Below are 14712 nucleotides of genomic sequence, written 5' to 3'. Positions count from 1 at the left end.
AAGTCAGGCTAATTTTAACAATCATATCAAAACTACTTCAATTCACATCATCAGATGACCATAGGATTGAGAATTATAGCCCAATAAGGATAAGATTTTGGTAATCCTATAATTCACATTTTACCTGGAAGTGCTAAAATCTAATAAAAAAAAAACACGCATGATTTAGAACTAAGCTGACGATCATAGTCATAAATCCTTGAAAATGAGGTTCTAAAGTCCTTTACAATCTATTTGAACTGGGCTTTAACATGAATATAATCTCACAGACAACAGAGCACCATGAAATTGGGAAATGGCAGAAGAAGGCATTACTCCAACTGATAACAATGGAGTCTAGCTGTTCAGATCATATTTATGATCCAAACTTCTAGATTTCCAAGTTATGCCTATTATAAACAGAGGGACATCCAAACTTCTAATTAACAAGAGAATGCAACAATTAAACACCTCAACTTACTTTGATTTGAATTTAATTCTTGAATTTAAAAGAAAGAATAGGGTTACCTGAATTGAAGTACAGAGACGCCGCAATTCCAAAATCAGTGATGACAAACACAAGTCATAAAAGTAGCCAGATAAAATGAAGGCCAGAGATCAAGATGATAACGGCGGAATTGACAGATCTGACCGGAGAAGGAATGAATTCGCCGGAGATTTAATACCAGAGATAGTAGAATTAGCCAAAACTTGTGAAAATAGATTGAATCTGTGGTGAATCTCCCAAATCATCGGATCGAAAATGAAACTGATGACAAAGCCGTGATGAAGAAAGGAAGCTAGATTCCAGCAATAATCGCCGGTGAAGATGGACCTTTGATCGGAGGATATGATGAAATTGCCGGAGAGGATCGGAAAAAATGGAAAAAGATAAAGGATGGACGAGTGCGGTGGCTAACCGGAGGTGAAGGAGGTGATGTAGAGAAACTTCGGCGGTCGAATTTTATGTGAAACTCATCGGAATCTAAGAGATTCCGTTCGAAAAATTAGTTAGGGTTTGGATCTGTGATCGAAGCTTGCTGGAGAAGAAGAAGGAGAAAGAGTCGGCAAATAGCCGAGGCTTGACCGGAGCTATACAGAGCATGATCGGAGTCGCGGAGTTGCCGGAACTCAAGCTCACCGGAGGAGGTGGATTTGCCGGAGAAGATGACTTCGGTTAGGGTTTGAGGTGAAAAAATGGTGGAAAAAGATAAAAGGGATGGATGTTTGGAAGATGGGAAGAAGAAAGAGTCGGCAATTAGCCGGAGCTATGACCGGAGCTATGCCGAAATCCGGCATATTCGATCGGAGAAGGAGAAGGAGAAGAAAAGAAAAGGGTTTCACAGATCTCGTTCTCTCTCCCTCTGAAACGAAAAATTTCCCCTTTTTTTTTAGCCTTTAATCCTTTATAAAGGGAAATGAGATATTAATGCTCCCCCCTCTTTGACTTGGGACAACCCCCTCTAGGATAATCCACCCCCCTTTTGCCGGTTTATACTAAGGCATTCCCTCGGCTCGTTTACCAGGCAAATGCGCTCGGATTTCGACGAAAATTTACAGGGACCTAGCTGGGACCTTGACCTAGCTAAGGGCGGAGTTTGGGATCCTAGCTGATTGATTTGGTTGGATTTTTGTTCAAACACGGGAGGCTCAAGGTACGGTCAAAATGGGGTGTCTACAACAGGGTGATCGAAACAGTTCATTTAAAGGGCCATAGTATAAATGAGTTGTACTTTTATAACACCTTGGGACGATCCAAACCACCAGTTGATGGTCCACAATGAAATCAGTTGTGCCATGTACATTATCCCTAAGGGACGATTCGAACTGCCCATTTGTAGAGCCACAAAGCCTTAAGATGTTCCGCCAAAATCATTCTAAATAAATGATCCAAACCATTGATTAATGGGCTACAACGGATATTGGCCGAAATATATATGGACCCCCAATGCAAAGCGATTTTATTTGTCAGATCCAAATAAGTTCAAAAGTCATGTTTCCCGTTAAAAATAATGCAGGGCACACTTGCTTGATCCAAATCTAATCAAAATGTTCAATGCGGGCCCACCCAGTGGGTCTAAATTCTCTCTTGTTTTGATTCTCGTAACTAACCCTCTTCAACACTTGGCGGTAAAATGCAAGACATCGCGAAAATGACAGAAGAAGATTCGAGAAAATGTATGAGACGAACGCGGAAAGGAGAGACACTAGAAAACCGATAGAAAAATACTAAATTCTTTGTTGATTAAAGCGGAGCAAAATGGGGTGTCTACAAGCACATATCATGCAGTCCCAATTATTCTCAGCAAGAGATAGCTATCCCCTCGAGAGTCTATCTCGCAATCCTATCGAGAGTCTGTCTCACCATCCTATCGAGAGTCTGTCTCGCCATCCAATGGAGAATCTATCTCATCATTTCATTGAGAATCTGTTTCATCTTTAGAACCAAATTCTCCCTGAGAGCATCCGCCTCGAGCGAATAACCAAATTCTTCTTGAGAGCATCCGCCCCGAGCGAAGAACCAAATTCTCCCTGAGAGCATCCGCCCCGACCGAATAACTCAATTCTCCCTGAGAGCATCCGCCCCGACCGAATAACTCAATTCTCCATGAGAGCATCCGCCCCGAGCGAATAACCAAATTCTTCAATCTCCCTGAGAGCATCCTCCCCTAGCGAAGAACCAAATTCTCCATGAGAGCATCCGCCCCGAGCGAAGAACCAAATTCTCCTGAGAGCATCCACCCTAATCGAAGAACCAAATTTTTTCTGAGAGCATTCGTCTCGAGCGAAGAACCAAATTCTCCCTAAGAGCATCCACCCCGAGCGAAGAACCAAATTCTCCCTAAGAGCATCCGCCCCGAGCGAAGAACCAAATTCTCCCTGAGAGTACCTGCCTCTGAGCGAAGAACCAAATTCTCACTGAGAGCATCCGCCCCGAGCGAAGAACTAAATTTTACTTGAGAATGCCTGCACCTAGCAAACAACAAAACCCATTCCATTTCAAGACCCCTGAGGCATCCATTCCATTTAAAGACCCCTAAGGCATCACTTTCATTCAAAACCCCTGGGCACCCACTCCGTTTAAAGACCCCTGAGGCACCCATTCCATTTGAAGACCTCTGAGGCACCTATTCCATTTGAAGACCCATGAGGCATATATTCTATTTGAAGACCCCTGAGGCACCCATTACATTTAAAGACCCCTGAGGCACCCATCCCTTTTGAAGACCCTTGAGGTACTTATTCCATTTGAAGACCCCTGAGGCATCCATTCCATTTGAAGACCTCTGAGGCATCCATTCCATATCAAGACCCCTGAGGTGTCTGATCTTTCCAAAAGTTCAATCTTTGCAAATTCATTTTCTTCAATATTTTCTTCTTTAACCAATATTGGGCCAGTCAAAATGTGTTGTCTGTTCAGCTTTGGCATTCTTGCAACAAGCACGCTCTGTCAAAGAGGGGCATCTGTAGACACCTCATTTTGATCGGGCCCTAAATCTCCTCGTGTAAATAGAAAACCCACCAAATCAATCAATTAAGGTCCCAAATTCCACCCAAGGGTAGGTTAGGGTCCTGGCTAGGTTCCCGCAAAATTTAATCAAAATCGGATGAGATTTGCCTAATAAGACGAGCCAAATTAGAATTGTAGTGCAAAAGGAGAGTGAAATATCGTGTAAGCCAGCCAGTTTTTACACTAGAGCAGAAATGAGGGTGCATTATTCCTGTAATGTCGCTCATGAAGAGTTTTATTTGAAAAGACCCATCATTTAGTTAAAATACAACATATACATGAATATGGGGGTTGTCCCAGGTAACTTAAGGGGCGAAAAAATTCTTTTAGTTAGTTTTTCATTAAATTTTTTTCAAATGGCCACCCTTTTGCAACCAAAATTAAAGCAAATTTTTTGAAATGAGGTTGTCCTATAGACTAAAGGGGACAAAAATTAAGGAAAAACTCTAAATAGAGCATTTGGGCTCTCATTGAAAAAATTAGGGCTCTTAATTTAATTTTAGAGAGGGAGAGAGAGAGTTTTTTTTTTAAATTTAACCTAAAATGGAAAATCAAAGTGGAAAATGCTTAAAATGGTTATATTTAGCAACCTAGGGCTAAAACCTACCAAAATATATTTAAAAACATGTCTCATATTGTGGACCCCGATCCGAGATAGGCGGCGAGGGAACGGGTCCCTAACACCATCTCTGGATCATCCACGATGTGAAGGAGAGCTCTACCAAGGAACTCTCGAAACTGTTGCCACCCTCACAGCATAGCATGAGTGGCGATATATAAAAGAAAGAGATACATCCTGATCAGGAGCCAGGGCTTGAAACCAAGATATATCTAAAAATAACTCAGAGTCGCCATCCATGGATGCGCCATGGAACCAAACCAAATGCTCTGTTTGCAATGGATAACCAGAGATACAAAAGGTCCGTGCCTGGTTACGAATGGGGAAGGTCTGAGAGCACCCCCGATTCGTCCGAGTGCAAGCACTTGGTCTCTTATGCCATTTATTATTAACTCCAAAGAAGTTTGGGTAAAAATCATATGAAATGGGAACAATCCTCAGGAATCGTCTACCTAAGCATGCATTTCCTGAGGATAAAATAATAAGCACACATAAAATGAGATGAAAGAAGTGCCACCTAAGCATAGCTAGGTTATGAGTGACGAGCCTAATAGGTGTCTAAGTTCTGATGTGCAAACACATGCAAGCTACAGCAAAAAGGTATAGGATCAGTACGAGAAAGTAAGAAAACACATCAAAACATATAATAACAACATAATAAATCCTAAGACTCTAAATTATTAGCCCGAGTCCTCGGATGGTCTGGTATTCATCCAAAGAAGCCTACGTATCCCCGCCTCCACGAGAATCAAGGCAACGTAGTTCTTCGCGCCTATTCTAAGCTAGGATGCCTAAGACACCTAGACCTCTATCCTAGACTCGATCTAAAAGACCGGACCAATTATTAAAGTTTATTGTACGATTATTTAAATTTCAGTGAATTGCGGATTTTAAGACACCCTATATGCCCTAACTAAATGCAGATTAGCCCTAGGCTAATGCAGGTAGTTCCTACAACCTATGTGTAACTAGGCTGTATTTCCTAAGGAAAACCAAAGGTGGACTAGCGTATCCTATTCTAGTCATCACTCGGCGATGTGGATCGCCGACTGACCGGACGGAGGCGCTCCTATAACTCTAGGACAAACCCCTAACTCTAAAACAAACACAAACAAACACACAACACAACAAAGGTCAAATCCTAACTCTAAACTCTCTATCTAGGACAAAGTCCTAACTCTAAAGGAAGAGCTTTTTGAAATCAAATGCTTATTCAAAAAGGTTTAAAACCTTATTTACAAAAGTTTGGCTGGACTTGGGATGTAAATCCCAAGCTGCACTACGTACCTCGTGGAAGAGGATCAAGCCAACGTAGTTCGAAACGAACTCTCCTAACTAATACTTCTAAAACACTCAACACTTTAGGCTTTTTTAAGATTTTTCGAATGTTTTTTGAGTTTTAAAATATTTAATGTTTTGGGATTTTTAAATGCTTTAATATGTTTTTGGATTTTAATTGTTTTCAACCTTTTAGTCAAAGATTTAAGGGAAATACACAAAGCAAAACCCTAGGGCTAAACCTTAGGGCAAATAGGGGAAACCCCTAAACAAATAACACTATCAAAAGCAAAGGTAAACGAATCAAAGATTCTCTAATAATACTCCTAAAAGGACAAATGAGTCAAAGACTCTCTAATAAAAATCACCCAAAGGACGAATGAGTCAAAGACTCCCCGACAAGATCAATAAAGACAACTAGGTCAAAGACTCTAATAACACTATCTAAAGGACGAGCGAGTCAAAGACTCTCCAGCAAAATCAACCAAAGGACGAATGAGTCAAAGACTCTCTGAAAGAAACGGAAACATGATTCAAAGACGCTCTAAGAGAGAAAACACGAGGGAAAGACTCCACTGACAACAACTAAAGGATATACGAGTCAAAGACTCTCTAAAAGATGGAAACACGAGCCAAAGACTCCAGAAACACCGACTAAAGGATATACGAGTCAAAGACTCTCTAAGAGATAGAATCACGAGTCAAAGACTCCAAAAATACCGACTAAAGGATAAATGAGTCAAAGACTCTCTAAAAGAGAAAGATTGAGTCAGAACTCTTTAAAAACAACACTTGAAAGACAAATGAATCCAAGACTCTCCTACAACACTACTGAAAAGACAAATGAATCAAAGACTCTCTAATAACGCCACTTAAAAGGCGAATGAGTCAAAGACTCTCTAATAACACTATCTAAAGGATGAATGAGTCAAAGACTCTCTAATCAAGGCTGACTCCTATGCGAATGGACTATCGACTAAGGAGAAACTTACAAGCAAAAGGAAAAAGAGACCTTGTGCACATTTGGCAAAGGTAAAAACATCCAGCCGGGCCGGACAGCTACCTAGCCCTCAGGGTGCAACAAATGTGCAACCCAATACCCATAAGGGTAGGGGTATGAAGCCAAGCCGAGTAGGGTGTTCTTCCAAAATCAAAAAGCACACAAAGAGGATTAACGAGAGAATGAGACCGGACGGGTCTCCCAAACACACAAAGATGGGCTCTAAGCAACCTTATCATTGCCCTTGCAAAGGGGGAAGCAAGGCTAAAACAACTAATTGACCAAATTGGTCTCTAATTAACAAATGAACAAACTGAGGTGTAATCTCAGAGAGGATTCTACAAATGAGGCTTGCCTCCAAAGGAGGATTGCCTAACGAGACAGAGTATGTCTCCTAGTACAGGTTATAGTATCTAAAGAAATCTAACAGAAATCTAAAAGACTGTGCTAGTCTAATCAAAGAGAGAGGAAAATGCTACCAGATAATCGCAAATTTCAATCAATTATTATAAAAACAAATCAAATATCAGCAAAATATGATCTACAACTAAAGAGTGCACAATCTGTAATAATAGCAATCATACAATGATAAACAATATTAATTAGTCCAGACCAGCCGCTGGATAGCCTAACAAAGCAAGAAACAACATTAAACACTTCTATGCCCAACCACAAGTACCACTGCCCCAATATGGGGGTGAAATCAGATGATGCTAAAGTAATCATCTGATATCACAAATACACAGGATAATATTTCTAAGCCCGCCTTGAGATCAGACAGTACTCATATCGATAATATCGAATAGAGTAGTCATCTGATCTCCTTCTTTCCTAAAACAATTTATTTAAGTAAGAGACAAGTTTATGAACCTCAAGAGAGTCTCACCTGAGCAGTCCATTTATTATCATCTTCAAAACCTAACTCAAAGATTAGTACAAGAGAAGAATATATAAAAAAAAAAAAATCAAAAGATTATGATAATTCCAATTTTTTAAAAATTTCAGTGCATACATGGGACATCAACTTGTGCAGATCCAAGTGCGAAGCGGTGAGCCACAAAACATAAAGACGGGCTCCAAGTAACCTTATCATTGCCCTTGCAATGAGGAAGAGATGAATTACCATCTAATGGTGCCTAAAAGACTAAGTCTACTAAGTAAAGAGAGGGGGACACTACTTGGACTAAGCAAGTCCACTGAGGCTAAGCTAGCTTTATAGAGACACAAATTGTCTCTCTAAAGGGGAGGCTCCGACTATCGCCATCATAGCCCACGTAATGAGGGAGAACTCTAATAACCCTTAACATTTCAATACCTGAATAAGCATTACAAAAATTTAACAGGTTCCAATACATGCTGTAATATGGCACACCATCTATCACCAACAAGAAACTGAAATTTTATGCCTCAAATTCAACTCAATATTCTTAAAATTCTATATGAATGAAATCAGTTTGAGGAATAACAGATCACAAGCAAAAATTGAGACCTAAACAAGCATTTTACATGCTCATAGAGTATTACTACTGCCCTGCTTCTTTAAGCATGAAGAATACATAGGGAAAATTACATCAGAATAGCAACCTATCAATAAGCTGAAAATGACAAGACTAATGGATATTATTTCAGATTAAAAGATAAAAGCCCCCAGTTACCCACAAGAGTGGTGGTGCAGACTCCTCATTATTCAATCAAGATCTGTGACTCCAGACACCCAAACGACACTGATTGCGACTATCACTAAAATTACCAACATAGCTCCTTACCGATCGGATGATATGAAAACTCCTCAAATCTCAAAATTCTATCATAGATCTCCACAACTCTAATTGATGAGACAAATGCTTGTTCTCTCTCTCTCTCTATCTCCCGCAAATCTCAGTTATAAACCACAGATTTAAGCAATAAGGTAGGAGATCTAGGATTCGAGAAGGGGTTAGGGTTCAAAGTTAGGGATAATAACAGAGAGAAGAAAAACTAAAGGAATGAGAACAAAGTCTTGTCGGAAATTGACCGGATCTCCGGCATGAAACGATCGGAGAAAAGGGGTTTAAGGAATTTAAGGATTTTAAATGATCTAGATGAATCTGTGGTGTAAATCTGGGGGAAATCACAGATCTAGTATTAATGGAAATAGAGAAGAGGATCGAAATAAACACACAGATCTAGGATTTTATAAAAACAAAGCTTCAGATCTAGGATTTGAGGCAGAAATATGGAGTTAGGGCTTAGAGATTGGGAGAAAAAAAAGGGTATTGTGATCGGCAATGAAGAAAATATGTGCGAGTGTATGAACTTACGGAAGTTGGTGGCCGGAACTCCAAGAATCCGCCGGAGAAGATGAAGAAGCTTTCTCTCCCTTCTCTCTCTCTCTCTTACATTCATTCTTCCTCTCTCCTTTCTTAGTCTCCCTCCCTCTCTCTTTCTCCCCTACAACTTCCGATCGGAAATAGGATCTCCGGCAAATGGTCGGAGAAGACGATCGGTGGAGGAGAGAAAAAAAAAAAAAAAAAAAGCCCAAGTCTCCTCTGCTCTCGCTCTCTCTCTGTGATTTTTCACCAAAATAAACAGATCCCCTTCTTCCTTTTGATTTTTTTTTATATATTAAAGGGAAACGATATATTGAAACCCCCTTTTTCTACCTGGACAGCCCACTTCTGATCACTCAATCTCCCTGAGTCACCCCCTGATATGGATAAAATATCCCCCTTTAGGCCTGCATTGCTCTTATTCTCTTGCCTCATCTTAGTTGACAAATCAGGTCGGATTTTGATGAAATTTGGCGGGGGCCCTGGTGAGACCCTAACCTAACTTGTGATGCAACTTTGGGATCCTAGCTTGGTGATTGGATGTGGTTTCGCCCAAGCACAGCGAACATGGGTCCGGTCAAAATGGGGTGTCTACACATATAAAGATCTACAGTAATTCACCTTAGATTTTGAGTTCTAGTTGAATTTTGATGTGAAAATAGCACAATTAGGTGTTGTTCATCCTCATTTCTACCATTTTTATCAATTTTTTATTGGAATTAGTGAAAATTTCAAATGTTGAGGTGTAGAGCTCGTTGAGATCTTCGATTTGGCGTATAATGGCCCAACATCGGCCAAAAATAAAGAAGTTATGGTCGTTTTAATATTTCAGCTCAAAATTCGATGCAAAATGGTGAATCTATGTGTGTTTTTGTGAAATTTCCTTAAAGATCTTCAAAACTGAAACTAACATGGTTAGATCTAAGCCTAATCAGCAGTATTATCATATATTTGTGTCAAATTCCCATAGATTTTATGTTTGAATGAAGTTTTGATGTGAAATGTCATGAAATTGTGTTGAATTACATGCTGTCCATATTTTATTTTTAATTTTTCACTAAAATCCGGTTAGATCTAGCAAAAGTGATACACATGGAAGTTGTAGATCTTTCCGAGATCTTCCATTTGACATCTTTTGAGCCTCATAACGATAAAAAATAAAAAAGTTATACTACTTTTAATATGTCAGCCAAAAACACTACATTTCCAGATTTGATTTGCTCGGAAATGGTCGTTTTCTGGCCACTTCCGGCAAGATCCAGCCAAAATTTTCAACGGAGAAAAATTTATTTGATCAATTTCTAAAACTTTGTAGTTGAACACTTGTCTTGAAAATGTATTTTTGATCCTCTGTTTTGTAAAATCAAATCAAAACTTTTGAAAAACAAAACTGTATAAATAAAATCTGAAATCAGCCCAAAGATGACAATTGTCCGGCCCCTTCCGGCGAGAACCGGCCAAAGTACATAACTAATAAAATGTTCCCTGATGTGTCCCCTACAACTTTTATGTGTATCACTTTAGTTATTTTTGTCATTTGGAGAGTGTAATCTTAAATACAAAGTCTCAGCTTCTATGTAGAATGTAAATGCGTGCTTTTGATGCTTGATTCATGCTTAGCCTAGTGGGCGATGAAGGCGTTAGCCCAAGCCCATCCTTTGGAGACTTGTTTAGTCCGAGTAGCTCTCCCCTCTCTCATTTAGAAGATTTGTTAAGTCTTTTTAGACGTGTTTAAACTATAGAATCATTCCTTCATTGCAAATGACGATGAAAGCGCTAGCCCAAGCCCATTATTAGGGGACTTGCTCAGTCCAAGGAGCACTCTCCTCTTTTACTTAAAAGACTTGCCCAGTCTTAGATATGCTTACCTTAAGCCATTAGATTTTTTCAGCTCCCTCATTGCAAGGGCAATGAAATAGTGATCTAGAGCCCTTGTAGGAGACAAGCTATGTCTCATGTAGAAAAAGTAATACCCTTTAAAGACAAGTTTTGTCTCACTAGTGAGTCAACCCTTTAGAAGACTATCCAAGTCTCACAAGTTGCACCCCTTTCTAGTTGAAGACCAACTTGGTCTGTTGGTTGCCTTAACCCTATTTATCATTGCAGGGGAATGATAAGGATACTTGGAGCCCATCTCTGTGTCTAGGAGACTTGCCCAGTCTCACTAGCACCCTTCTTTGTCTCCTCTTCTTCTAGGAGACTTGCTTTAGTCTAATTAGAAATCCCCCTAGAGTTTATAGGTTAGGAGTTAGCCAATAAATAGGAGTCTATCCTTAATCAGAGAGTCAGTCTTTCAGGAGTCTGTCCTACCGTCATAGGGAGCTAGGATTCTGTCCAACCTTTCATAAAGTCATGGGATTCTATCCAGCCCCTACAAGGTATATGATTATGTTAAACCCTTGCAGAGTTAGGATTATGTCCTACCTTTCACTGAGTCATGAGATTATGTCCAACCCCTGCAAAGTATAGGATTTTGTTCAACCTTTGCTCGTTATAGGAGTCTATCTTACCCTTATGATAATAGGAATCTGTCCTCTTGAGTCAAAAACATCAAAAAAATTGAAAAACATAAAAATCCAAAAACATCATAAATTCAAAATCCAAAAACATCTGATAAACCAGAAAACTTCAAAAAACCTTAAAACCATCTGAAAAGTCGAGTCATTAGGAGAGTTTGTTTCCGAACTACGTTGGCTTGATCCTCTTCCACGGGGTACGTAGGCAGCTTGGGCAGCTTGGGATCCTTATCCCAGGTCCAGTCAAACCTTTCGAAATAAACATGTTCACATCATTCAAAAACACAAAATTCTTCAAACAAATCTTTTACACTGGTTTTCGAAAAGATATTTCCCTAGAGTTAGGAGTCTGTCCTAGATATTTGGGGTTTCTTACAGTTAGGAGTCTGTCCTGGTTATGTTGATGCTTTGTGTGTCTCATCGTGTGAGTGTCCCTAGAGTTAGGAGGCCTCAAGTCGTGGTCGGTTAGACACTTAGGTGAGCCGTTGACTAGATTATGATGCACTTAGTTAGCCCATGGTTTTTCTTAGGACACACAACCTAGTTACACACAGGATGTAGGGCTCACCTGCATTAGTTTAGGGCTAACTTGCATTATTTAAGGCATATAGGGAGTCTTAAAAATTATAATTCACTTGAATATAAGCAATCGCACAAGAGGCTTTAAAAACTAGTCGAGCCTATGATAGCGGTTCTAGATGGTTAGGCATCGTAGTTTAGAATAGATCACCGAACTACGTTGACTCTGATACTTCCTGAGGCCGTGATAAGTAAAGCAGCCGGGATGGCCATCCTGGTCTGAGTCAAGTATCACATTAGAGTCTTAGGGTTTGTTGTTAGTATTTTAGAGTTTGTGTTTGTGGTGATTTCTTGCTTGTTATGATTATGTGTATAGAGATAGGCTAGTGTATTTTCTTTTGACATTGTTGAGTGATTACTAATGAGAACATTTATGTGTGAATTGTAGGTAGGAAAAGCGTGCATATTTTATGTTTAAAGCGGTGCTACTAAGGTATTTTGTGTGTTTTTGGTGTTTCAGGATTATTAATGAATTTTCACAAACAATGGAGCTAAATAGATAAAATGCCAAAGAGAAATTCAAGTGTGAGAACAACTATGAGTCAACTACAATTGTGGCTCATCATTTGTACGGTTGGGATCATTTTATGGAAACGATTTAGAGGGTGTGGTTAATTATTATTATGTCCCAACAAAATGAGTGGATTAGATCAATCAAATGGACAGTTAGGATCGTCCTATGGGGCTGATTTTTAGGCCCATGAGTACTTCACATTTTGGCCCGTTTAATAGATGATTTGGATCAGCCCAATATGTGGTTCGGTTGCTATTAGGGGAAGTAAAGGTGGGTTCCACAAGAGAGCACTTTTATAGAAAGAAACCACCAATTTTGGAGTTACACTAAAAGGGCATTTATGGAAATTGCATGTAAGAGAGCAAGAACCGACCATCACCTTTTGACATCTTGCCACCAAAAAAATTGTCCAACATACATGCATGCCTTCTTAAGAATCCCACGTCCAGCTTGGTTTTTATGTTTTGGGGTCAAACATGTGGGACCCACTTGGGATTTTTAAATTTTTTTGGAATTTTATGCATGTTCAAAACACAGTAGCTTTACCCAAGTTAATATCAAGGTGGGATTGCCAAATTACATTTCCTTTTTGAATGAAATAGGAATCTCCTAATTGCTATACATGCAATGGTGGAACCCACTTGCTAATTTGGCATATATTCATGTATTTTGGCCATTCTCCAACAGTCCAACGTCCAGCGTGCCTACCCATTCTTGCTCCCACGTGTTGGATTTGAAGAAAATAGCATTTTCTATTTGCAATTATATGCATGCACATGTGGGGCCCACGTGTGGCTCTCTCTCTCTCTCTTATTGGGAAAGCAGTTCACGTTTTTTTTTGGAAACTTATTGGATTAGAAACAACAGCTACATTTTTGGTTGAATATAAAATAGCATTTTCTAAATCAAATGTAATGTAGAAAGTGGGACCCACTTGGGCTATGGAAAGCAAGAATATATAAGATCAATTTTGGCATCTCTTCACGTCCAGTAAGCATGCCTCCCTCTCTTTGTTCTTTATATATATACGTCCAGTAAGCATGCCTCCCTCTCTTTGTTCTTTATATATATATATATATATATATGAGAGAACGTTTCCTAGACACTGGCGTATTTAGAGAAAAAAAGCACTAGTGGTCTTTGAATGGAGGCCGTTAGATCTGATTAATCAAAACCCTCCATGTGAGAGAAAACGTTCTCTCGTAAAAACCCAAATAGGGGATCGCCTCTCTCCCTCTCTTGCGATGCAACCTCAAATCTGCTGGAACGCCTCTCAGATCTGCTGGAACGCCTCTCACATGAGAGAACCTCAAATCCACTGGTGCGTTGATCAACCTTTCTTCCTCATACTCCCTCCCTCTCTCTCTCTCTCTCTCTCTCTCTCATTTTCAGAATGGGTTTCAATTTTTGTTTTCTTTTTTCCTTTTTTCTCAGATCTGCTGGAACGTTCTTCTCTCCTCCTCCGCCCGCTGGCGTTGGTCCTCCGTTAGAAAATGAGAATAAGAAAGATGAGACAATCGATTGGTTGAATCTACCATGTCCTATTCCATATGAAGAAATCCAGAGAGAAGCTTTGAGTAGGTCTCAAAAATTTTGTCTTTACTGTTTTTTAGAACATGTAGTTCTGGAAAGTTTTTAGAACTGTTCCATATGTAGTTTTTAGAACTGTTTTTTAGAACATGGGTTTCAATTTTTGTTTTCTTTTTTCCTTTTTTCTCAGATTCTGCTGGAACGTTCTTCTCTCCCTCTCGTGCGCTGGAACGCCTCTCTCCCTCTCGTGAGATGCAACCACTGGTGCGTTGATCTCTCTCTCCCTCATACTCTCTCTCTCTCTCTCTCTCTCTCTCTCTCTCTCTCATTTTCAGAATGGGTTTTGGTTACTTTTTTCCTTTTTTCAGAATGGGTTTTGCAGAGAGACCTTCGGTATGGAGAGAAAAAAATGGAGAAGAAAGGTTCTTAAAGGGGTTTTTAACAGGGAAGAGGATGAGTTGTTGATGAGATGAATGGGGTTTTTAAAGGGATTTTCAGGGAAGATGAATGGGGTTTTCAAAATGGGGTTCTTAAAGGGGTTTTGAAGCCTGCTATTTTTTTTCCTACTTATTTGAATGGGGTTTTTATGGTGGAGTTTGTGTGGGTTACAAAATAGATACAAACTCCATTTTACTGCGTCTGTGAAGAAAATCTGTTTGATGAGATGAACGTTTTCATTTCTGCATTTTGATGAGATGAAAATTTTGTTATTTTTGCATTTCTTCATTTCTGCATTTCTGCATGAGATGAAAATCTGTCTGAACTTTGAACATTGAAAATACGCTACGTTCAAATTCCTTTTTTTTCTATGCTTTTGGTTTCCTTATTTGCTTTTTTTTGAAGTCGTTTTGACTCTTTGATTATCCCCCTTTCTTGT

Source organism: Tasmannia lanceolata, unplaced genomic scaffold, assembly GCF_043159265.1.
Source record: "Tasmannia lanceolata isolate RefF3 unplaced genomic scaffold, GAP_Taslan_0.1 ptg000006l, whole genome shotgun sequence".
Classification (NCBI taxonomy): domain Eukaryota; kingdom Viridiplantae; phylum Streptophyta; class Magnoliopsida; order Canellales; family Winteraceae; genus Tasmannia; species Tasmannia lanceolata.
Note: the sequence above shows the minus strand (reverse complement) of the source record.